Source organism: Anopheles gambiae, chromosome 2 (genome assembly GCF_943734735.2).
Source record: "Anopheles gambiae chromosome 2, idAnoGambNW_F1_1, whole genome shotgun sequence".
Taxonomy (NCBI): Eukaryota; Metazoa; Arthropoda; class Insecta; order Diptera; family Culicidae; genus Anopheles; species Anopheles gambiae.
In genome coordinates this window covers 73,722,209-73,749,868 of record NC_064601.1, presented here as the reverse complement: position 1 = coordinate 73,749,868, position 27,660 = coordinate 73,722,209, and the positions used below count along the sequence as shown (strand labels likewise).

Here is a 27,660-nt window from a genome sequence, read left to right as displayed (position 1 = left end):
GTTATCTTCCACTTCATTTTCTTCATCAGTGTTTTCACCATCAATTTTAGCGCGTTTGTCCGGCGCGTGTTTCGCCGAATTTACGCCTTCATCGGAGACGGTTGGGCTGGTAACTTCTCTCTTCTTCTTCTTCGCCTTCGTCATGGCACGCTTTTCGTTTGCTATTCACTTGGTCGCACGATACAAGAACACGTCTGTGCGCGACGATGGTCACAAGCGAACTCCTAGAATAAGTGTATATAAAGATCGATTAACGATCATTAGGCCATCAGAAGTCACCTGCCCAATGTACATCCAACACTCGGACGCTGCGATAACAGTAAAGCACCCGAGCGACGGTTGGATCAGCGATGAAGACAACACGGATTTTGACGGACCGTCAGAGCCAGAGGACCCAGCGATCGTAGAGGCACGGCGTCTTACGTGGAAAACCATCAACTCCGTGGAGCAAACCACAATCCTAACCCCAGAGGAGGAGTCCGAGGCGAAGCAGCCCTACCGGCCAACGAAGACATCTGCAGTTGCATCCGGGACACAAACGCGACGCTGAGGATCCTGGTTAACCTAGGCGTGGAGGTACCGTACGATCTTTTAGAAGAACTTACAGCGGCGGTCAGTTGCTTTATTGAGGGAGTAGTCGACACGTAATTGGCTCTAGAACTCATTTCAGACGTCAACTACGATCCTAGTAGCTTGCGGTAAGTCTTACCAGCACGCCTTGAAGACAACGGTGTTCGACAGACTAGAACCGCAGCTAAGGCGCTAAGAAGAATGTGCTTACCTCGGGAACCGAAACCTAAAGCTGTAGTCCTCACGGAGGAGGGATAATTTCCTGGAACTCAATGATTTCCTGGATCATTATGAGGATTAGGAAAATAAATTGACATTATGCATTGAAAAAAAAATAAAATATTCTTCTACAAGCAAATTTGAAAGAAAAAATTTTTTTTCACTTTGAAGATTTTTCACCTTGAGAAAAAAATACATATATACGTATATATATTTAATAATATTTTTTTTATTTACATATAAATATATACATATTTTTATTTTACATATATATATATATATATATATATATATATATATATATATATATATATATATATATATATATATATATATATATATATATATATATATATATATATGTATATATATATATATATATATATATATATATATATATATATATATATATATATATATATATATATATATATATATATATATATATATATATATATTTATTTATATATATATATATATATATATATATATATATATATATATATATATATATATTTATATATCTATATATATATATATATGTAGAACGTAAAAGAAAAGAGGATACGCGGAAAGAGATGGTTTTACAATCCACTTTATTCACTTTCGTCTGGTTCGCTTGGCTTCTCCCGCGTGAATGTTTCGCTCTAGCTAAACCTACTGCGTCGTCAGTTCGATTGACATCAGCACAGGGTGATCCTAAATTCATTCCTTGACATTCGCCTTACATCCCTTGTCTGACAACTGTCAACTGTCTCCTATTTCCTACACGGCCTTTCCTGACATCATGATTCTCCTGAATCTGCCCATATTTTTATTTGATCGAATGCAGTTGTCGTTCTCATTGGTCCCTCAGTTTGCTCATCTAGTTTCAGTACCTCACAACGCTCATTTGAAAATGTTTTGACAATCTTATACGGCCCAAAGAATTTCCTCTTAATTTTTCGTCCTATTCCGAACTGAGTTACTGGAATCGCTACGATATCTCCTATCTTATACTTTTGAATCGATTTATGCCGCAAATTGTACGTCCTACGATTTTCATCTTGGATTCTGGCAATTCCTTTGCATGCTATTTTCCTTATTTCATTACGATCATCTGTAAACATCTTTTGGATTTCTTCTTGCAAAATATCGTTAATTCGAATATCTTCCTTCTCTTTCATTTTCACTCCGATCATCAATTCAAACGGTGTCATCCTAATCGATCGCTGCCAACTATTATTTATCGCCTTTTGAACATTATTTACAAACTTAAACCAATTTTCGGGATTTTCATACGACAACTTCGCTAATGTAGGGATAATTATGCGGTGTACACGCTCTACTTGGCCATTCCCTCGTGGGACTCCTGTAACAATGTGATGCAATTCTAGATTGGCTTCTTCGCAAAATTTTGTAAATAAACTAGAGGTAAAAGCAGATCCTCTATCGCAAATTATCCTTCGCGGATTTCCAAACGTATCAGATATAATCGTCAATTTTTTTATAACCTCTTCCGCACTAGTAGTTTTTGTAGCAAATAGCCAAACATGCTTCGTAAACGCATCGACAACGGTAAGAATGTAATTGTAACATTTGCGAGTAGATGGCATAGGGCCAATATGATCAACATGAAATGTATCCAACGGAACCTCTCCTTTCGGTATTGGATGAAGTTCTCCCTCTGCCCTGCCTCGTTTTCTATCACTCACTATGCATCGGACACAGTTATGAATACAATATTTTATCTTCTTTTCTACTTCAGGAATAAAATAATCCTCTGTTAGTTGTTCTTTCACTTTCTTGATTCCAAAATGTCCTCGTTCGTGTACCTCTCTTATCATACCCGTCTTCATTGCTCGAGGTACACATATTTTGTTATGAGCATTCTCATTTTTATAAAGTACTCCATTTGTCAAACAAAAACCATTTCTTTCTTCGCCCTGATCAAGCGCCGTCCTGATTGCCGTAAGATCTTCATCGCGCAATTGTCCTTGTATTATTTTCTCACATACACCTGCCGCTATTTTCAATACGTTTGCTCTTGAAAGAGCGTCAACATGTTTCATCTTTTCACCTGAACGATGTTCTACTTCAAAATCAAACTCGGACAACGTCACAAACCAACGACTCACTCGCGCATTGGGAACTTTTTTGTTCAAGGATTGTTTAAACGCTATACAATCGGTCACGACCTTAAATTTCTTACCTAGCAAGTAACACCTGAACTTCTTTATGGATTCCACAACGGCTAACGATTCTAATTCGAATGAGTGATAATTTTTCTCGGCCTTATTAGTCAACCTACTATAATAATAGCAAGGATGTAATAAACCATCCTCCTCAGAACGCTGCAACAATATGCCGGCCAGAGCATCTTTACTCGCATCAGTATGCAATTCAGTATCCAAACTCGCCTTGAAAATATGTAATACAGGATATTCCACTAATTTTTCTTTAATCGATTCAAAAGCTGCCCTTGCCTCTTCATTAAATTCAAAAACACTCTCTTTTTTTAACATTGTGGTCAATGGCCTGGCAATACGCGCAAAACCTTCTATAAACTTTCTAAAATAACTAGCTAGCCCTATAAAACATTGCAGCTGTTTCACCGTTTTTGGCTGCGGGTAATATTTAACTTTTTCTATTTTTTGGGGTGCTGGTTCAATCTTACCTTCATACACGGTATACCCCAAATACTCTACACGCCGTTTGAGGAACGAACACTTTTTCCAATTGAAGTGAAGTCCTGCCCGCTGTGCCACTTCCAAAACTCGCCGCAAAGACGCCAAACCATGCTCCTCGTCTCGAGACGGAATGATGATGTCATCTACGAAGGCCATAACGGTACCGTCTATGATCAACTCATGAAGTACTGCATCGATGAAGCGTCCAAACGCATTGCCGCTGAGACACAATCCAAACGGAGCACGTAAAAACTCATACTGCCCATCCGTTGTTACGAAAGATGTGTACTGGCGACTTTCCTTCTCCACCTTGACGTGAAAATACTTCGCGTGGCTGAATTATTCCGTCGTTTAACCATTCGCGAACTTGTTTCCTTACCACCTCTTTCTCTAGCGGAGCTATTCTTCTTGGCAACGTACGCACTACCTCCTCGTTGTTCACTAATATTTTCATCTCACTTTCAACGTTAGAAATCTTTGCTGGTTCATAATTATTCACCATATCACAAATCACGCGACGATAATTTGACGGTGCGTCTATTTCTTGATGACTTTCACAAACTATACAATACACCCAACGATCATCAACACTCGTGGGTTTTTCCTCTTCCTCCTGTTGCTTTGTTATCTTTGCATGACCGTTTGTGATAACGTAGTTAACCCTTTTGAGCACATCGATTCCTATCAGCATTTTGGTGTCGATAGAATTCGAAGGTACCACCACGAAACGAATTATCTCCTCAACTTCATCGATGGTAGCACGGATCGTCAGCTCACCACACACGTTGCTTTGTTTTCCACCATAGCCTTTTATTACCCGTGCAGACGGTTTCAACTCATTACAATTGAGTTTTAATTCCTGGAACAAATCCCAGCGCATGAGCGTCACATCACTGCACGTATCGATCACCGCTTCGCACAACTGGTTTCCAACTGACACACACACAATTGGAAATGAGCTCGTCATTGTTTGAACTCTATTATTATTACTGTTATTCGGGCATCGTGTTGCAACATGCCCAACTTCGCCGCAAGCATAACAATGCGGTCTTCTTCCTTGCGCTGTCGTACAATCTTTTGCACAATGTCCTTTTGTTCCACATTTGAAACAAGTCGGACCTTCTTGTTTTGTTGGACATTCGATAAGTCGATGAGAAGCGCTGCCACAATTGAAACAATGGCGTTGTTTTAACTTATCCGGAATTCGTTGCCCGACAACTTTTGGGCGTTCCTGTTGAAACTTGTTCGCCGCTCTCTCGAACAAACGTATTTTCTCCTTAAGTTCGTTAATATTCTTTGCCTCGTAGAACATTGACCTCTGCCTTTCGTCGTTAGTTATTCCATCTGCCACATATTCTACGAGGCTGGCTTCGTCTAATTCGATTTGCTGCGCAATTTGCTGCATGGCATAGACAAATTCTAACCCGGTCTCCCCTCACAACAATCTCAGAGAGAATTTGTATGAAATTTCTTGGGCTTGTTCTCGGCTTGTTCTCGGCTTATTGGTATAAACGTCACTCAGAGAACAAGCCCAATATGAACAGGCGCTCAGTGACGTCACGGTGTAGCCGTATTGATGCGAGTCCACACAATGGGGGTCGACCCATTCCAACTGCTGTCAAAATGAAACAACAAAGGTATTTGGTTTGCATCAAGGACCGTAAAGATATCAGGTCAAGTTATAAGCCCGTTTTGACAGCTAGGTGGAAGAAGAATCGACGAAGAAAACTGACAGTTAGTTTTCCGAGTTTGGCGAACGCTTCAAGTTCTCGAAGGAAAATTTCCATTTGAAATCACGGGCTGTGTTCTAATAAACTAAAATATTCACCCAAATTGATCTCCACCAAATATCGACCATGCAATACGTAAAAAATCCATCAATACATATACAAGCGGAAAACCATCTGTCAAAATCGGAGCCCAGGGGGGGGATCGCCAAAAGCGCTATAACTACACCTCATTATACATTCCACCTTGGTTTGCATGCGTTTTATTGAACAATAACAAGTCGACAAGTGGCGTCGTTTTGAGTAGCTAAAAATCAGTTCCGGATTTACGTTTTTTCCTATTCCAGCTCGTATTAGTTAGTGAAATAGTTGTTCGGCTTCCGGTAAATCTGTAAGTGAAGGAATCAAAGCGTTAATACATCGAAATCATAACAAATTAGTAGATTTTACCTGTACCTATTATTTTAGATAATCATGACATCAAACGTCGGACGAGCTCCCGATGCTTCGACGAGTAGTTCCCAGGAGTGTCCTTGTGTAGAACTAGCGCAGGAAAATAAAAAAGATATAAGGACAGTTTTGAATACAGTGATGGACGTGCGAATGAAACAGGACGAGATTTTAAAAACTCAAAGCCAAAGCCAAGTTGAACCAACCCAAAATGATGATGGGCATATGGAAGATGAAGAATACTTTTTGTTCGCTTTGGTTTCAACCAAGATCGGTCTAGATGACTTAGAAGAAAGCATAGCGTCAGCAGAGCGCTTCAATAATTTAAAAGGATGGCTTATGAAGAAGGTAAAAGCATCAAACGCAAAGAGCAGAAAGCATCGCGTTCTTTACCTATTATTTAATAGGATATTTATAGTAGATTGCAGTTGGAGTGGACGGGGAGGCAACGGGCCTAAGGTAGAATTCAGGAAATATTCTAATATCCTCCGTCTATTTGCTGTTGTCGGAGGAGCAGGAAGGGCTTTAGAGGATTCTATTGTTGAGGATTTTTTTTATAAAGAAATTTAAAAATTCGCAATCAGCAGCCAAAGCGAAAGGCATTGTGAAAAGTGTCAGTCGTGGTACGTTTTCAAGAAAGAAGAAGAAGAATTAGATGAATAAGATAGAGTTCAATAATGTTCCTTTGACGATTTTTTTGCTTTGAATTTGTTGATAATGATAAGGTTTTTTTTTTATTTTTGATTGTTGCTGAACTATTAGTCAATTGAAAAATATAAGCGAATTCATAAATGCTAGTCAATGTTGATAGTAATTGATTTTTTGGTTTAAGGTAGTTGTATGAATTATTCTAAATAATGTGGATATCAGTAAATATAAAATATTATGGAGTTTAAGTTACAAAAAGTTTCTATGAGTAATTTTCCTTTAACATACAAATTTTTATATTCATAATTGATTGAACTGGTGCAATGAATAAGTAGCAAAGTTAGCTTTAAGATTATTACCATAATTATGATACTTCATAGTTATCATACTTTGTGAATAACTTTTACAGAACAGAGATGGTCACATGCACGTTTGTCGAATACTCACTTGCTTACCTTTTTATCAAGTGCTAACCACTTTTGAGGTCTACCATGAACCGCTTTCAATACAGCGCCGTCGTTTATTAGATGATCTATTGATGAGGTCTAATGGGAACGTATGTTTTCAAGTGGCATGACAATTTACGGGACTTATACAACCTGAAATTTATATTAAATATATTTTCACAATTATAAGCTTGGAATAACGGTCCCCAAAGCGTACTTACTCAAAGATGTATATGTTTAAGTACAAGCAAGCAACGCCATACATCCGCTTCGCGCAGCAGCATGAAGCCTTGCGCGTACGATGCCTTTCGCGCTCCGTGCTCCGGCGAGTTGTTTGCTGCCCTGAGCACGTTCATCCTTCGGCGTGGATAAGTAGCTGGAGAAGTCTGCTTCGTCTTTTGGCATCACCGGAACGCTATGGTACATTGCGACAATTTCCGTCAACTTGCCCACATCCTTCTGGCCGGCCCTGTCACGAATACAATCCAGCAAGTATCCCTTATAGTCGCAGTAGAATTATCCACGTGATATCGATCAGGAACGCATTCAGCACATCCTTGTTCCACACGTCGAAATCCTTTCCTTGCAGCAGATCAGTTGCATGTAATCGTACTCTTGTGTCGTGCCTGGACATCGTCCCGTTGTGTACAATTTCCACAGTGTCCGGCACCGCATATGCCGATTCGTTCACAACACGGGTTACCGTTAGATTTTGCGCATATAGCCTACCGGGAGAAAGGTCACCTACATTAAAACCAGTCAATTAAAACAGAACAAGTTCAACCCACCGGGAACATTTCCTTCATCCCCGGAAAAAGCGTCCGGGTGTGGGAAGGGTCGTAGCGAGCCCCTTCCTCTGCACCGCTTAACAGCTGCAGACGATGTCGACTAAAGAATCCCCGTCAGAAAAGGTTATATGGCACAAATCACATCCTAAAATGAAACAATCATCGAAATTAAACACAAGCACACCTTACCTCAGCGTCAGCGTCGTGCTTGAAGGTTAAAAATTTCATCCTGCTTTATTGAATGCTCCAAGCTATTTTTTTGGCTTCCACCACAACTAAATAATACTGTCGTGGTTAGTTTTATGTTTAATCTACAAAACAAAACGTTTTTTATAAGAAATATCACATAATTTGCACAAAATACTCACAATATCGCCGCACACGCAAACACTTGCTGTTTACATTTTGGCTTCAATCTCATTTGACATGTCAAAAATTTGCAAGCCCCAAAGTGTGGATCAAAAAGGGGGGTGGGAGGGGAGAGAAGGTGATGAGATCGAAGCGGCACGAAATGGTCGTTGCAAAAACCGCATGCTCAGAACGCTAAGTCCCAGAAGAAGGAGATCGAGATACGAATGTGACAGAGAGGGCATGAGAAAATGAGAGAATTTGAGTGCCATTGTTGGGAGGGTCCTCTTTTTTCTTGCGACGCGTCGATAGCTGCCTGTGTATGTCGCTTGCACGCACACTTGGAGCAAACTCGTTAATCAACGCTCTACGTAGATTTGCATATGTCGTCACACCTTTCAGCGTATTTAGAAAACCACTAGCGACTCCGGTCAACTTTTTACGGCACATGATCAATTTCTGATCCTCGTTCCATCCAGCCATCGTACTAATCTCCTCAAAACTTCTGATCCATGCGCGCACGTCTTGCGTAGATCCGGCGCCAAATGCATCAACACCATCTTCGACATCGCGGAAGGAGTATTGTTGCACTCTGTCAACCGTGGGCAACTCAGCATCCGCAAAATCAGCTGCATCGGTTCGATCATACGCGACGACGCGTGCGGCCAGCTCCTTTTTTTGTTCCGACCGTACTTAATTCACGCTCTTCACATTTTTTCACCAAACCCAACCGCGTATGGTCTTCGACCATCGCTGCAATCAACGCGTTCTCCATTTTCTCATTAACGTTTTGCACAACTTTAGCTTTTATTTAAACACACTTTACAACGTCACAATCGCAACTTTAACAACCTTTATGCATCACAACGTCAACTTTTCGTCACAAATTCACACTTTCACATCGGATTAAACACCGACTAAGTCAACTTTTCCAATTCGAACCACTACTGCAACTTAACAACTTTACTAACTTTACGACTTGAACGACTTTAACAACTTTACAACTTTATCAACTTTATGACATGAACAACTTTATCAACTTTAACACATTATGCAACTTTTCATAACTGTAAACTCATCACTTTGCATCGCCTAGCCTCAGCCCGGACGAGCCCCCATGTAGAACGTAGAAGAAAAGAGGATACGCGGAAAGAGATGGTTTTACAATCCACTTTATTCACTTTCATCTGGTTCGCTTGGCTTCTCCCGCGTGAATGTTTCGCTCTAGCTAAACCTACTGCGTCGTCAGTTCGATTGACATCAGCACAGGGTGATCCTAAATTCATTCCTTGACATTCGCCTTACATCCCTTGTCTGACAACTGTCAACTGTCTCCTATTTCCTACATATATATATATATATATATATATATATATATATATATATATATATATATATATATATATATATATATATATATATATATATATATATATATATATATATATATATATATATATATATATATATATATATATATATATATATATATATATATATATATATATATATATATATATATATATATATATATATATATATAATAGTAATAATTCTATAATTCTAATTCATATAATATAATATAATTCATTTTACATGACTAAATTGAAGGAAATTGTAAGAAGATTAGAATTAATCAACAAAACATTGCAGCAAAATCAGGGAAGAGTAAGGCAGTGTGCTCTAACCACATACAGACTACAGGTGGACGAAATATACTCCGTATTTAGGAAAGAAGTAGGGACAAACTACGACAAATACGACGAGACAGAAATTAAATTTTACAATATTATCATTCAAAATTTAATTACTTACATAATCGAAAGAATGAACAAAGAGACGATTTAAACGAGACTTTGAAAACAAATAAGAAACTAACATTAAAGACCACAACTCACATAATCATATCACTTTTAGCTGCATACAAAAGACAAAAGCAATTCGTTCTCATTGCTCGCGGAGCAATAAAAACAAATACAAGCGTAGACGCAAATAACCTGCCCAACATGGATATCTTAAAAATCATCAATACTGCCACCAATGCCATACCAACATTCAGCGGTAGAGATGACGAAGCCAGGGCAATGCTAGCTGCATTAGAAATGCTAGAAGAATCAGTTGATGAACAACATCATCGCATAATAGTGCAAGCTGTTGAATCAAATAGAATCGGTTAATAGAGTGACGAAATAATAAACAAAATCAAGGCGCATTTGAAAAAGCCTCAGCCATACATGCTACAAAGCAAAAAAACACACCGAAGGATTTTGGTGAGGAAATTCAAGCACTGGCAGAAGAACTGGAATGGGCATATCTCAATGAAAAAATGGATCCAGAATTAGCTTCTGAAAAAACCAAAAAAATCACTATGACCGCTTTTGGAAAAGGACTAAAAAAGGAACTACATCAAGGGCTAATTTTGTCAGGTACAATCCCCAGCCTAGAAGCTGCTATCAAAGCAATTGATATCATGGACAAACTAAGTCAAAACTCACAGGAGAGAAAGTCGAATAAATGGCAGAATGGTCAGGACAACAGATATAGTTCCAACCAACGACAGCCCAATAATCCAAGAAACAATGAACAACGTTCAAATAACAACTGGAGGCAAACCCCCCAGCAAAACAATAACAATTGGAGGGCACAACAGCCGCAAACCGGGAGACAAGGGAATGCCTAAAATAGACAGTCTACACAGGGAACAGGGTATAATACTCAAAATAGGCAATCCGCCAGTCCAAATTTTTTAGGGCAACGCGAGCCACAAAGAGCAGAGGTGGACCAGCCCTCCACAAGCCAATACGGGCAACATACACAACAAATGTGCAAAAATCAAATTTTATTAAGGGCTAGCAGATTCAATATGCAACCTATTTGTAGATTCAGGTTCCGACATTTCTATCATCAAAGGCAACAAAGTAAGACCTACACAAACTTACAAGCCAAAAGATATAGTGGATATCATAAGCGTAGGAGAAGGAACAATAACCACTCATGGGTCCACAATTACGGATGTAATCGTGGAGGAAAAGAAAATTCAACAATTATTTCACATCGTACCAGACAACTTCAAGATACCGGCAGATGGTATACTTGGTACAGATTTTTGGATCATCGATGTATAATGAATTATGATACTTGAATTTTCTCTGTAAAATACTATGGAGAGTTTTTAGAAATACCCATTGAAGAAACTATCAATGGCGAAACACTCATACCTCCCAGATGTAAAGTAATTAGAAAACTAGATAAGTTAAAAGAACTAGATACGGATGCGGTAGTATGCGCAGAGCAACTGCTAGAAGACGTTCTTGTTGGAAACTGCATTGTAAATAAAAACTACCCATTTATTAAAATCATCAATACTTCTAATAAAGCTAAATTAGTAAACAATAGCCATATCAAGACAATACCTTTAAATGAATTTGAAATTGTAAAAACTAATAATCATAAGGATGAAAATAGGTTAGCAATCATAAAGGAATTAATCCGAAAGGAAAACATTTCCGAAGATACAGATAAATCTTTTGAACAATTACTGTTTAGCTACAATGATATTTTTCATCTACCTAACGATCATTTAACTACAAATAATTTTTATAAACAAGATATAAAATTAGAAGATTAAAGACCCGTGTACATACCAAATTATAAATAAAATCATTCCCAAGGACCAGAAATCAAAAAGCAAATTAAAAAAAATCACCCATCTTACTGGTACCGAAAAAGTCCTCAGATGAGAAAAAATGGAGATAAGTAGTCGACTTTAGACAGCTTAACAAAAAGCTGCTCTCTGATAAATTTCCACTACCTAGAATAGACTCCATATTAGATCAGCTAGGGCGAACAAAATTTTTTAGCACATTAGATCTCATGTCAGGATTTCATCAAATACCACGTATAAATAGAATTTACCATCTTCATCGCTGCTTTTGGTCTACGCACTGTTCTCCACAATAGAATTCATAGGTAGAAATTTGTCTGTAAAAAATGTGTACACAAACATAATAAGCGGTTTGCCATCCACAGTTTATAATGATTGAAACTTATCGTTCACTTCCATAGGGCCTAAACTTACTTAGTACACCAGTGGCACAGCATCATCGACTCGGTCATCTAAAACATAGACAAAAGGAACATATTGAGGACACTTTTCCTTAGACCGCACAGCTTAATGTTCTCTTACCCGGGGTCCGGTTCCGGTTGTTCAGCAAAACGCATTGGCGTCGCAGCATGTTCGCGTTCTGTTGGATCATAGCACACATTGCATTCATAACATTTTCATGCAATAACTATTAATTGATCATAGTTCACGTTGTTGTATTCTGGACTATAAAAAGTAGGGAATGCAAATAACACGTTCAGTTTTAATAAACCTATCGATTGGAACTCATCGTAGTCTGGCAATTCAGTACACAACACGCTCCAACCGTGCTATTTGACGCGCATGACTATGGACAGTGTCGGGATGCATTAAATTCATTCTTTTAACACGGCTTGATACTATTTTCACTCGACTTTATACAATTGTTATTTAATAAATGCTGGAGCAATCTTGGATGAGCAGTCCACAATGTTTACATTTTCTGTAGGTGCCGCAATCGCTCCACATCAAGCATACGTGGGTGTGAAAGAGACGACAATAGACAAAAAATGAAAGCGCACGTACTCTTAGTTCTCGGTAGCAGTTAGGAACGTCCAATGGACCAAAATCCATTTTAACTAACGACCAAGAAAAACAAATTGCTCTCTGGATAACAGAAATGCAACAAAGAAGATTTCCAGTTACTAAAAACCACTTGTTACGGAAAATAGTTGACTACATAACACTAAATTCAAAAACAACACCGTTCAAGGATAATCAACCTGGTATGCTTTTATGTCGTGTAAGAAAAACAAATCAAAACTAATTTCTCTTTTTGTAATGTTTATAATATATGAAGAAAATGGCTTGAAGCATTTTTAAGGCGAAATCCCGAGCTATCGTTTCGCAAACCAGAAGCTGTATCAACAGCACATAGCAAAGTGAGTGAAGGTGATATCAGAGGATGGTTTGCATCTGTGTTCAAATGGTTAAGTGATAACGGCTATACCAATATTCTACAAGACCCTTCAAGAGTTTTTAATGGAGATGAAACATCGTTTTATATGCATCCTAAAACAAAGGAAGTGCTTGCACAAAAAGGGTCACGTAATGTATATGAAATAGAAAAAGCACCAGCAAAGCAGAACATAACGGTAATGCTGTCGTTCAGCGCCAGTGGATTTGTTGTGCATCCACACATCATTTTTCCCGGACAACGACTGAAAAGGGAAATTTTACAAGGTTTTCCGGCTGCATGGGGTATGGGCCATAGTGAACGTGGATGGATGGACAACAATTTTAAAAATTACATAGAAAAAGTGTTTCATCCGTGTTTAGTGAAACAAGGCACAAAATTTCCGGTTTTTTGTGGACGGCCATGTATCCCATAAATCTATAGAAGTTGCAGATATTTGCCAATCACTTGGTATAATTTTAATTGCATTATACCCTAACACAACCCACATCACCTAACCTGCTGACGTTGCCGTTTTTAAACCGCTCAAAGACGCATGGAGAGATTCCCTGGAGTAATGGCGTTATGAAAATGCTAATGAAAATTTCACCCTGAACTATTTCGGCGAAATGCTACAGAAAGCAATAAAAATTGGTATAAACACAGCTAACTTAAAAAATGGATTCCGAGTGTGTGGTTTGCATCCCTTCACCCCAGAGCACGTTGACTATACGAAATTCCTAAACAAATTACAGTTACATCTCGGCCCAAGTCATCCAGAAAAAGCTTCCCAGGCAACGGTAATACATGCAGAAGGTACTAGAACAACACCTGCACATCCAAACAGCGATTAAAAATATGCATCAATTCCAACTGGCACACTGAGGCATGCGTTAGACATGATCGGTGCGTTAGACATGACGAAGCGCTGCAAAGAATAACAAAAAAGGACATTACAAAACTATTTCGCCTTGAAAGATGCATTAAATATTTTATACAGAATTCATAAAGCCATATGTTACAATAGAATCAAAAATGGAAGATTATGATTTACAAAGCATCGCACTTTTAAGTAATTATGAAAAGGAAATACCATCTGAATCCCAGAACTTCCCACACGAACATATACAGTTTATACAAGTGAACCTTTACCGACCGAATATTATTCAACACTATTGAATGAAAATCTAGACAACCAGGAAATGGAAATACCATCTGAATCGCACAACTACTCACAGGACCATTACAGTGCAACAGTTTGTACAAAAGAACTATTATAGACTCAACATTATTCACATGGTTTTGCATGTGAAGACCTGATTATCGATCCTGTTGAACCATTTTCTTCCGTCGAACTGTACAGACAAAGTTCTATAGATTAATACGTTTTTTTTCGAACCATCTGAACCACCAATAGAGCAACTGATTGATCAAAATGACTCGTTCATGGAACAGGCTGAGTCCCCAAATTCATCAGAAGCATCTAGCAACCTGGAACGTCTGGTGGAAGAATCGTTTGCGAGAGCCTAATACTGCAGACATAGCTCAAAATAAGGAAAATGTGCCATTTTCAGACGTTTTCAACTTGCCCCCCACACCTTGTCAAAGTCAAAAACATCGCAATTTTAAATTGCGCTACTACTCAGTCCTTACTGCAGGAGAGCGGCTGCATGACATGAACCGCAAAGAGGAAGAAAAACTTCGACTGCAAGAGGAACGCAAGAAAAAAGCTATGCTACGCCAGAAAGACAAAGAAAAGCGAGAAGCACAACAAAAAGCTAAAAAAGAAGCTCGATTGCTAAAGAAAAACGAATGTGATAACGTAAAAAAGTGCTATAGTCGAATTAAATTATTATAGTTAAGTGAAATAAATAGAATCTTATTCCTTAACAGAATTTTAACTGTGTTTATCATGTTTTTTTTATCTGCCTGAAACATTATTTGATTATGAAAAGTAAGTTATAAAGAGTATAGTCTCCTCTCTCCGATATGGGTGTTAAAAATGATAGTTGAAACCCTCATATAGCGTACCCCTTATTACTAATTTTTCGCATTACGAGCAAATTCAAATACTCTACAAATGCCTCTCTCAGCGAGTAAATTCTCGAGTAACGATCAATATTTTCCACGTTCAGGATATGTATTTTAGCGAGCTTATGTAAAATATAGACCGCATTTGGTTAACAGTAAGCATTTCTATAATTTTGATAATTTTTTTTTTATTAATTACCGGAATTAGTTGCCTCACTTTTCATTGAAATCATATGGAATAGAGTTTTTCACATAACATTACATAACGAGTTTTTCACATAACATTACATAACGAGTGAATCACTGAAACCGGTTCATCTCGTTATGCCAGGTTCTACTGCGCTACTTGCTGTGTACACCTATTCTCATCCAAATTTGAATCATAATCCGATTGATATGGATTGCAATGCATGTGCATTTAAACGATTGTAATGGATCATTTGTACGTATGTTTGGATCCTTCGCAACTGCATTTTTATGGGCTTCTGATACGATTGCGGTTGGCAATCCATAGCCACCCGATTGAAATTTAAAATTACGTGAGATCAGATGTATATGCTTAAGAAATTTTTATGCAATATTAAGACAGTCTGCCTAATATAACTAAAATTTTATTGATAATGTTAAAATTTGAAGCACAATAAAAAAAAAGTTGAATAGAAGCATGGTTCAGTTACGATAGTCTGCCGAAAGCGGGAACTGTTTTGGTTAATGTTTTGCTGTTAGTTTCTATTATGACCGTCACTGACAGCATCATCATCATCTCGCAGCCTAAAGACGTCAAAAACTGACAGTACTGAAAAACAAAATGGTTAATATAAAATAAACTATTAAATCAGTTTTAATGAATATTTTAAGGGATATAGCAGTTTTAAAATGATATAAATAATTTATCCTAATTATTTATAATGAAACAAACGATTTTCAGTGTATATTCGCAATGCCGAAAATAGGAACAAAATCTGTCGAAAATAGAAACATTCTGCCGAAAATAGGAACATTCTGCCGAAAATAGAAGCAAAACCAATGTTTGAATTTTCATGAATATTTCATCTAAAAGCTATTTAAAAGTAATAAATGTGAAAATCACTACATACTAGGGTATTTGATCAACCAAACTAAAATAACTTTGATAGCAAAATATACCAAATAACATTATTTTTGTTATTTTACACCAAACAGTTGCATTAAGCTGCCGAAAACTGGTACAGTTGCCCTAATGGTCTATGGTCGGAATATATAATAAATTTCTGGCCATAAATATAATGCTTAAAGTGTTCAACTGCCCAAACAATTTCTAGCAATTCCATTTCGATCGGATAATATCGTTTTTCTTCCCCTATAAGGAATTTACTAGCATAGGCAATTAGACACTCTATCGTTTTCTCGTTAGATAGCACCGCCCCAAGGGCGTAATCACTGGTGTCAGTAGTAATGACCAACATATCTATATAATTCGGTCTCAATAACAAAGAGAATGAGATATGAGATATTGATTTCAGAAATGAGATATTGATTAAGTGTCTTAAAGGCTTTATCACACTTTCCATCCCATATAAAATTAGTATTTTTCTTTAAGAGTTCGTGCAACGGTGTACGAATATCAGAAACATTGGGAATGAATTTCCCAAAAAAAATGATAGTTCCCAAAAAAGCACGTAACTGATAAACGGTTTTGGGTGTTGGCATTTCTAATATTGCCTTAATATTTGCTGGGGTGGGTTTTATTCCGGATTCATTTACAGTGTGACCCAGATATGTTATTTCCTTATGCAGGAGTTTGCATTTTGAAGGTTCTATTTTGAGGTTATGTTGTTTCAATCCTTCCAAAACTTTAATCAAGTTTTTAATGTGTTCCTCTCTTGATTCACCAAACACCACAATATCATCTAAATATACGAACGCTTTAACCGTGTGAATTGTATAAAGTACCGTATTCATAAACTTTTGGAACGTGGACGGACTGTTCTTGAGGCCTATTGGCATTATTAAAATTTCGTAATACCCATTTGACGTAGAAAAAGCTGTTTTTGGTGCATTTTTAGGGGCTATTGGTATTTGGAAAAATCTGGATTTTAAATCAATTGTTGAAAAGTATTTACTATTACCAATGTTATCCATGATTTCCTCTATAGGAGGTATTGGATATTTAGGGAGATTATACGGTTCCCTAACACTGGCACAGGGGCTTCGGATGAGCTTTAGAAAGGCGTCTTACTCGGTTGAGGTTCAGGATACAAGAGAGCGTTTATTCGCTATTGTCACATCGAGGCGCATAAGGACAAGTATCTTATGCGCCTTGTTTACGCCCATGAGTTGGGCGATTATATTATAATGCTGCTATCGAGCAGTTTCCTAATGCTGCTATCGAGCAGTTCCCTAATCTTGCTGTCGAGCAGTTTCCTAACATAGTTCCCTACAGATACATAAAGGGTTTTGTAATCAAATTTAGTGCGAGAAAATCAATAATAATGCGATTTTTCCCCCATAAATATCCGATTTTTTTGGTATACAGGCGTCCCCCGAGTTTCGACCCCCTCGAGTTTAAAGTTGTCATTGAAAAGAAATTGATCTATTTTTTTGAATTTCTGTGCTAATAACCGTTTCAAACACATTTCCACAGATTCCAAAACTTCCCGGTCTTGAATATCTGTATCGTGTAAACGACTTTTGGTGTTGAATTAATACATTATCAAACATTGTTTCGAATAAAAATCACGATATCATAGATTTTGCCTCTTCAACTTCGGTTATAAACTAAACATTGACAGATATTCGACATACGACTTTTTCGTCTTACGCCTTGCTTTGGGACATTTTTTCGGTCCCAAATACAGTCGTATCTCGGGGGACACCTGTACACATCACAGACGCATTCCAAGGGCTTTTGCTTGGTCCTATGATATTTTGCTTTAACATTTATTCCATATGTTCATCTATTATATTATTAACTGCTACTGGAAATCCGTAGTGCCTTTTATAAATCGGAATATTAGAACTTGTTTCTATTTCATGCATTGCTGCTTGGGTATAGGTTAAATGATCCCCAGGCAAGTAGAAAATATCGTTGTGTTTACTAATTATCTGTTTAATACAGTTCTCCATTTAGTTATCTAAATGATTTAAATTTATCCTTTTCATTAATTCTGCCAGTCGTTGTGATCCGACTAATTTCCCTCGTTTGATCGTATCGAATAAATCGCAATTTGCCTGTTGTTTTTCGATACATGGGAGCAATTCAAAATTTCCCTCTTGAATGTTATTGACATTCTCCTTTTGACGACTAACAGTATTTTGCAACATTTTTTTTTTCATTCAATTTTTCCTCCTCTCCTTTTGTGTATACTTGCTTCTTCAGATTATTTGTCTGGAAGCCTTTCCTAATGACAATTGTGTACATTTTTAAAAATTCTGCTCCTATTAGGGTAAATGTACCAATAGTGGTGCAATTTGTAGAGGTACCGATGTGTTTTAATGGATTTAAAGTGTCAGGAAGGACAATTTCTGAATATTTTAACACATAGCAATTGGGATATGTTTTATCTTTGCAATCGCAACCATTTATACCATGAAACACATCAAATTTACGATAAAATACATATTTTTGTGATTGCTTCGTTGTACCTATAATGGTGGTATGGTTCCTATAGTCGTCGTATTGTGTTCCTATAATGGTGGTAAACAAGGATGCCTCAAAACAGTGTATAATATCAATATAACTTAGTTTTGAAGATGTTTTCGTGTGAATAGCAACGATTACTGCCATAATATTGGTTTCTTGCGTAATTTGATCGTAAAAAAATGTATAAATTTGATTGATGAAACTATTCACTAAAGTACTGCATCACACCTGTCATCAACCAACACCCGGAAGAGTGTGTTTGATTTGAAGTCAATGTTTCATTCAGCCAGATAAGCGAATTTTGGCCTGTTTTTGGTAAATTACCTAAATAAAACTCATTTCTGTTGCTTATTTTAGTGAAAACAGTACGACATGTCAAAATTATCCTCGAAAAAATCTAAAATGACCTGCATTTATTGGTTTTATAACTATAACCACTATAGGAACTGTTTGTGTACGGGCTGACATCCCGCACGACAAAATCGAGCAGTTTTGTAGCTCGGATTTTCGATCGCTTTCCGCCAAAAGCGATCGAAAAAGCGAGCAGAAATACCCGCACGACAAAATCGAGCAGTTTTGTAGCTCGGATTTTCGATCGCTTTCCGCCAAAAGCGATCGAAAAAGCGAGCAGAAATGTCAGGTAAAACGCTTGGATTCCGATCGAAGAAATATTTCATTCCAAAATTTTCAGCGCCGAAACTTTCGAAATATTTCATTTATAAATTTTGCAACAGTTTCCCTATCCGCAAAAGGCGGTTTTCGCCGCGATTTCCGACCAAGCGAAAATGGAAAAATAAATAAAATGTATGGGGCGAATAAAATACTCGACGAGAAAAGCTTGCCTGTGTTTTTTGTCAATGCCCCTGGAAGACGTCACCAATTTGAATATTGCTGTTCTTTCTCACCAATGAGGCGATTTTCTCCTTTCTCCTTTTTGCATATGGCAAACCTTTTTCTCTTGTTCTTACTGCGGAGGCATGCGCGACTTATCACCTACGCCGCGGTTAAATCAAAGTGAGCCATCAACGTGTGAAAGTGTTGTTTATTGCTATTTGAAAAGAGTGGTTAATTTAGAATGGCTACAAAACGTTGGAGAAAAACCGGTGGTTTATACCATTTGCGCAACAAAAGGGCTCGATTGATGAATGAGCAATGGGAAAAAGAGCTCCGTGAAGAAAATGCACACGCATCTACCAGCAAACTTCCATCATCTAGTACAGCGATCTAAGTGATGATAGTGATAGCAGTGCAAGCAGTGCCGAAAATGAAAACTTTTCTTTTCGTGAGGAGCTTCGACACTGGGCATTGTCTAGCAGTGTTTGATGACACATGACACATGACATTAAATTCATTGTTTTCGTTGCTGAAAAGGAAAACTAACTTAAAAATTCCGAAAGATGCTCGGACATTACTAAAAAAGCCATCAAAAACGAGCACCACGCTGCAATCTATTGCAGGAGGCCAATATTGGTATCAGGGAATTGCTAGCTGTTTAAAATCCTACTTTAGGTAAGAATGTGTAGCTGCATCATGATAAAAAGTGTTCTAATGAACAGTGACTATTTTTTCAGCAAGCTAGCGCCTGATCGCGATTTGCTTTGGTTAGACTTTGCCATGGATGGTCTACCATTGCACAATAGTGGGCCTACCCAACTCTGGCCGATTTTGATGCGAATCGATGACCTACCTGAAGCACCTGTTTTCGTGGTAGCCATATTTTGCGGTGCATCAAAACCAGACAGTGTGGAGGAGTACCTTAGGCCCTTTGTGACGGAGCTGAATCAGTTGCAGTCAGATGGTTTGGAACTGGGTGGAAATCTGGTTGATGTTGGTGTGCGCGCTATCATAGCGGACACGCCGGCGCGGGCTTTTATAAAAGGTAAATAATACGGCAAACTTAACACCAAACGATTTAAAAACAGGCCTGTCTTGGGTTCAAGCCCAAGTCTTGGGTTCAAGTCTTGGGTTCAAGCCCGGTTTGGCCCGTTCGCAGTCTTAAGTTTATTGATTTATCCTACTATTGGCAATTTAAAAGACACAAATATTCAAGTCCACTAGGGCCGCGCCAACGCCGATTCGATGCGATTTATACGGGATATGACAAAAAACGTTGGACGTACGTTTTTTTTATAACGGTTAAACCATTCAAATCATCCAAACTGTAGCAATATGACCCGAAATAACTTTGGACAGCAGCGTCCGGTAAAACGCATCGGGTTAGCGTTGCCACTTCCCTTAGTGATAACGGTAAACCAAGACGGTACAGGTTGTTGTGTCAAAAAAGAAGATGAAGAAATATTACAGTAGCTCACCGAATATTCAAATAATATTCTTATTCCGTGTATTATTGCCTTGCGTTTATTTCAGGAGTCGTAGCGCATTCGGGGTATGATTGCTGCCAAAAATGCACTGAGAGGACCATCTACGACCATTCGAAGCATCGGTTGCATTTTGACGGGGTAGATGCACCGAAAAGAACACATAAAAAGTTCAAGAACGGGGAGTACAAGACGCATTGCAAATGCTACACTCCTCTGATCGACCACACAGATTTCGACATCATAGTAGATGTCCCTACCACCGATAGGCTTCACCTAATCGATCTAGGTGTCATGAGGCATCTGATGAGGTCATGGAAAAAGGGAAAGTTTTCAAAAGAAATGAAATGGAATCAATCACAATTAGATTATATCTCATTAGTTATAGACAAAGTGAAGTTACCGTCGGAAATTATAAGAAAGTTAAGAAGCATGCGCCACCTTAACTTTTGGAAAGGTGCGGAGTACAAAAATTTCCTCCATTATCCCAGTATAATAGCTCTTTGGCATGTGCTACCAAAACAGGCATATGAGCATTTCAAATTGCTTTTCTGTGCGGTAACAATTTTTTCTTCCCCGGCGCATGCAGAACACTATAAATTAGCAGATGAAATGCTCCAACGATTCGTACGCGAATATTTCACACTATATGGTGCTTCTTTTGTCACCAGCAATGTGCACAAATTGAAACACATGTTCGACGATGTTAATAACTTAGGGCCACTGGACAATTATTCTACATATCCGTTCGAAAGTGCGCTGCAGTTGATTAAAAACTTATTACGTACGGGAAGTAATATTATGCCAGAAATTGTGAACAGGCTGCAAGAGCTATCACAAATAACAATTGCTGGTAATAACGACCAAAAAACTTACCCAATAATTGAAAAAAAGAACAATAAGACCACTCTTCACATCAGAAAGGATTTCCTGCTTAGAAAGGGACAGCGAGATGAGTGGTTTCTGTTGAAAAATAATGTCATCGTAAAATTTGAGGACGCAGTACAATCTGGTTCTAACTTTTTTGTGCGAGGTACATACATTGGACAACAACGAAATCTTTTTACGGAACCATGCAGATCGTCCATTCTGTATATTTTTGATGCGGACGCAAAGACGCTATCTACAAGACAGGTGCAAGTGCCTGTTGAAGACATACGATGCAAATTAGTAACAATTAGTGTAAAAGACGGTAAAAGGCTGGTAGTTATTCCACTATTACATACATTGGTGAAATAGAGTAGATTTGTAATTAGGAGATTAAGTAGGATAGATAATCATTTTCAGTTCATGAATGTATGTTGTTGAATATAAGATCAGAGTTATTATATTTGTCACAATTTTTCAAAGTGTAACATTTTCCTAAACAATCCAGATATAGAATCAATTATGGTCGATTTTGTCCCAAACCACCTTGAGTATCCGGCAGTGGCAGTTTTAGGGTAATGGGAGCCCTAGGTGGTAAGACTGGCTGAGGCCCCTGGTAAATGGTGAGCCCCTGTAAGGAGGGGTTATTGACTCTCATCTTGCTGTTGGGAAAATTAAACAGTCTTCTTTAAATATTCGGGAGGTGTAGATAATTTGCCAGCAGCGGGCCCCTTCTGAGCGCCCATGTAGCTAGTAGTCTGTCCACTTTTATATATTATGCATACTACAGACTAGCGATCTACGAGGCTTCTAAAGCGGCGGGACTTCAAACGGCCGCCTTGTCCGCCTACCGTTACATCCACCGCTGGTCACCGGCATACATCTCGCACTGCTCGTCGTTGTATCGGCTCCTTCACTGTCCTTCCACGCATTTTCTTCTTCTATTTGGCATAACGTGTCCTACGCGGACATGCCGGCCTATACAGGCTTTCGAGGCTTAAATCATTATCACGCAGCCGGATATAAGTCAATCCTTGCTACGGGGCGACGGTCCATTCCGGGCTTGAACCCATGACGGGCATGTTATTGAGTCGTTCGAATTGACGACTGTACCCCGGGATCGCCCCCTTCCATGCATATGGGGCCAAACATCCTTCGTAGCATCTTCCTTTCGAACGCGACTAAGAGGATTTCGTTGGCAATGTAATGAAAGCTATGGAATTCCGTAAAACAATTAAATTGAAGCAACACATTTTTGTACTTAAAACATCAGTTCATTATTTCATTTATCAACAAATAAATAGTTCTAATACAGTTTCTAGCAATGAAATTTACTTTCATACTAACAGACAAAAATTTCACATATAAACAATTCATGTAACAATTAAAGATTCATTGTACTTTCTTTTCAAACGATTCTTCGCTGACAACTTGTTTGTCGGTAACCTTGCAAATTAACTCGATTTTTGGCATACTTTAGTTTTTTTTGTAAAAAATGATTCAATATTTGAATCTGTGCACACACAAAAACGAGTTGTTCCGACTGTCTTGAAAAGTTTTAGTATGTTTTCCTGCGTTGCTAAAGGAATTTTTTGTACCCCCAATCGTCGTATTCCCTTCCACCCACATTCGGGAAGAAATTTCCGATCAAATACCAAATCCAAAGTATCATGCAATCGATTGTTAACGTCTTCTCTCTTAACTGATGCATTCAGAAAGGATAGAACATCGTTGAAGTACTCGACATTACCTAAATTGGTTTCAAAACATATTAACTCATCAATCGATTTGATTTTTTCAAACGAAACTCTATGGCCGCGGGGCCATGGGGATTCTCAGCGCTCATTTTCTCAAGCACTCATGAGTGCTTTTGAGAAATCCTCGTTCTCAGCGTTTGTCGAATCGGAACAAAATCAGTTTTGAGAATCTTTGAGAATCTTTGAGAAAGTTAACGAGGCAGCGATCGGCTATCTGAAATATGAGCAATTCCGGTAATCACTTTGGAAAATGTATTCAATGTTTATAATTGAAAAAAATTTAAAAAAAAATGCGATCAAAAACATATTTCCTATTTAAAGCTACAACTAAAGCTTGATTGGCAATATCAGTTTCTCAGAGTGAGAAAAACTGACGACGGCCACGGGCTCGCGTCTGTGAACAAGTTTTGAGTGCTTGAGAAACTTAAATGAGTGCTTGAGAACGTTTTCTCAGCTTGAGAAAGCCCCGAGGCCCCGCGGCCTATCATCTGTTCGATACGTCTGGTCAACAGTAAGTGGTACCGAATCTCTGATTGTCGACACCACTGTGTCTATTGTGTTGAGCTTCCTATCAATTTTTTTTAGAAGATTCCTTATTCGTTTTTAATTCGGTTTTAATTTCATCCAGGCAAACGAAGACCTGGTCGATTCGCTCGTTAAGACACTGGAACATTTTCATAATTTCTTCATTTGTCACAGTCACTTCGTTGGTGGCTGTCGCTGCAAAGTTTGTGGGTTTTGTTACAATGGTCTTGGCTGTCGTTGCAATTTTGATGCCAGATGTACTGACAGGCTGGTGATCTGTGAAAAAGAATAAGAAAATTAGTGACTTCGTTTTTGCCATCGAAGTTTTTTCCACGTACTTACCCATTGCCAGTCGCTTCACATGAGGCTGTGCGTTTGACACCACTTCCATTGATGAATTTAAAATGTACAGTAATCATTAGAATCCCCATTTCCAGATTGCGAAAAAAAACTAGTATTATAGTTAAACGCTTTTAACTATTACATTGAATCAAATAAAGCTTACCGTTCACTTCATTCACTTTTATTCGTGAGTATGTTTTTAAATTGCTATACATTGGGTCCAACGTCTTCATAGCTGGATAGAAAAAAACCTATCCAAAACACGTACACTATCGTTCAGTTAAATGGTTCTGATGTTACAGTGATAAAATTGTGCTTTACCGCTGTTTGATCGAATCCCGGCCAATCCAACATCACCACACAAGGTAAGATTATATATATAACCCTGTTTCTGTATTCGTACTTTCAGCAACTCGTATGGAACTAAGCAAGCGAAAAAAAATCTCTAGAACAGCACGCGACAACAATCAGCAACCTCCAGCGAAGCAAGCTATGTCTCGCACACGGTAGAACAGGCGGAAAATGGACATAACGCAACGAGAGAGAGCGCGCGCATGATGCAATACACATATCACAACTGCAAATGCAAAAACAATACAATATACCATATCTCGAAAGGAGAGTGAGGAAGATAGGGCAATAAAGCCACCTACGCAGACAACACAGTTTTTTTTTCGTCACTCTATATGCTTTTCATTCCGCTTTTCATGACGTCATGACGACGTAGCTTTTTTTAGAGCTTTCTCAATGAAACGGCGAAAATTGTACTAAAATTATTCCAAATTGTGCTAAAAATTGCACGAAAGTTGCGTACAAAAATTTTGCTTCGTCGTATATTGACTTAACTGCGACGAGCACCCGACGTCGGGTGAACGTTCACACGACGTACACCCGACGTCGGAAATATTTGAAATTGTCGGTTGGGTTTGAATGCGAAATATTTCACAGCCATGGGCTGTGAAATATTTTGGAAGATAGAGTTTGAGAAGTTTTCGATCGCTTTGCGCAGCGGGAAATAAACATCTAAAGCGTGTTTTCAGTATTCCTGTTGTGTCCGCACAAATGAAACATGAGACATGGAGACGGTGATGCACGACACAAACATAATATATATTTTATCACTACTCTTTGGTATGGGTAATTCAATAAATACGGTTATAATATAAACGCAACACACGCAATGTGGGGAGAGGACGACTGGTCCTTCTCGCGCCGCGATCCTCACTGAGGACGTCACAGGATGACAGCCCTGCTGTCATCAGTGAGCCCTCAGGATGAGGCAGCGGTCTGTCCACAACACAAATAATTTGAGCTTCACTACAAATGCTTTGAGTGAGTCGTACATGTTGGTTATTAATTGATTTTTGCCTTGCATTTTCAAATTTAGATCGTTTAAACGTCCTGTTATGTCTGAAAGAAATGCGAGATCCTGCTGCCAAAATTTATCTTGAAGTGCAGTGATGTGCATATTGTTTTCATCCTTCAGTTTCAAAAACGATATTATTTCTGGTAAAATTAAACAAAAGGTTTTAATAACCTTATGACACGACAACCAATGAACCTACGTGTAGTACGGAATGGTTTGGAATTCAGCATGAGATTCATTTAGAAATGTCTCAAATTGTCGATGATTTAAAGCGCGTGATTGTATAAAACTCACAACGTTTGTAAATGTTTTCAAAACTGGTTCTAATTTTAAAAACTTTACACACGATACTTGTTAGTGTACATCTCTGATGCTTTCTGTAGTCGTTTATTTCGTGAGACTGGGTGACTGGCCCTGCGCTCACGTGGCCGTTTTATTTAGCGTCGGGCTGCCCCCCGACGTTCAGGCCCGCAGTTTCCCGGGATACCCACCCCCCTCCTGGTTTGCCATATGCCACCATCCGCTCAAGGGGTTGGATCAAGCCCGTGTACCCAAGCTAGGATATATGGAGGCACATGCTACCACTCTGCTCGACGAGGACGTGTCGGGATAGGAGTTGGATGGGAGAGCCTGTATTATCCCTCGGAGGGCTTCGGATCCCATCCCATTGCAGAGCAATTCGGGGTAGGCTCAATTGAGGTGGCAAGATGGCGTAGAGGCGTCCGCCATTAAGGCCGGGATAACGGACTGGCAGACGGAGGCGCGAGATCGTGAGCGGTTTTGGACACTCCTGAGACAGGCCAAGACCGCAAAGCGGTTGTAGCGCCGGATAAGTAGTAACTTGTTAGTGTATCAGGCAATGAAAACGTTTAATAATTTAATTTGGATGAAGTTCTTGGAGTTTTTGTGAAATTCGAGCTATAATTCCTTTTGTATTTCCTGTCATTGCTTTTGCTCCACCCGAAGGAATCGATGCAAGTTTGGGTAATCCATAAGTCACTGAAGGCCAAGCACAAGTGGTATAGGCAGGCCTTGACCGACAACGGTTGTTGAACCAAAAAGAAGAAGAAGATCTAAATATTGGTATTGAGTATACAAATTGAGATTTGTCAACGACTAATTTAAAAGATAAAGGAGTTTCCTCCTTTATAGTTGATGCTGCTCGTCCTAAATAATAAGCAAACACATTTGTATCTAATCATCATTTAAATTCTTGTTCCAAAAATTGTTGTCTTTTATTCCAACGAATTATAAAATAATAACATTTTTATATGAACTTGACATTTTTGCATCACTTTACCCGATGTATTGGTAATTCAATAATAAAAACAAAGGAGCTAATCGTTTATTTCCTCACTGTTAAGGCACCGATGAAGATATGTCCACATATTTCTGATATATCCTTCACAGTCATTAGAAGTAATTAATTAAGCTCCTCTCTCAATGGCCTCAATAAGTTCTGGATTGTTATTTGCGTTTGCCCTTTTAGTGATTTCTTTCCACTTACTAAATAAGTTCTCAATAGGATTGAAGAACGACGAATAAGGAGGAAGGTATCGAACTTCATCCCCATCGTCTTCTATTTGATGGCGTATTTCATAACACTTATGAAAAGCTACGTTATCCATAACGTAGATGAATCGTCGTTGCGCTTAACTTGCTCTTCAAATCTCTAATAAATTCCAAAATGGAATCACAATCTACTGCTCTTTCTGCTGTCTTGTAAATTTGAATTCCTGATCTATATAGCACATATGATGGAAACATTGCGAGTGCGTATTTGTGATACTACTTTAACTGCTGGCGTTCCAACAGCCGATCTACCTCTACTTGCTCTCATGCTGATACAGAAGCCCATCTCGTCAACAAATATCACATTCGTTTCGGAAATCTTCCCGGTCAACGCATAAAAATTTGGTGCGTAAGCT

The 27,660-nt window shown here is 38.4% G+C and overlaps 1 long non-coding RNA gene and 1 pseudogene across 2 annotated transcripts; one reads left to right on the top strand and one right to left on the bottom strand.

Annotated features, from left to right (window-relative positions):
• Window positions 1-5,435: 5,435 nt before the first annotated feature.
• Window positions 5,436-7,925, bottom strand: LOC133391583 (uncharacterized). 2 transcript variants are annotated; one of them, XR_009765071.1, is made up of 5 exons: window positions 7,518-7,925; window positions 6,951-7,454; window positions 6,739-6,882; window positions 5,642-5,728; window positions 5,436-5,574 (listed from the first exon to the last, which is right to left on the bottom strand). It is a non-coding gene; the product is annotated as an uncharacterized LOC133391583 (long non-coding RNA). The 2 variants fall into 2 exon arrangements; XR_009765072.1 differs by having other exon boundaries at window positions 5,440-5,574; window positions 5,636-5,728.
• A 5,286-nt stretch (window positions 7,926-13,211) lies between these two features.
• LOC133390973 (uncharacterized) lies at window positions 13,212-17,598 on the top strand (annotated as a pseudogene).
• The last annotated feature ends 10,062 nt before the right edge of the window (window positions 17,599-27,660 follow it).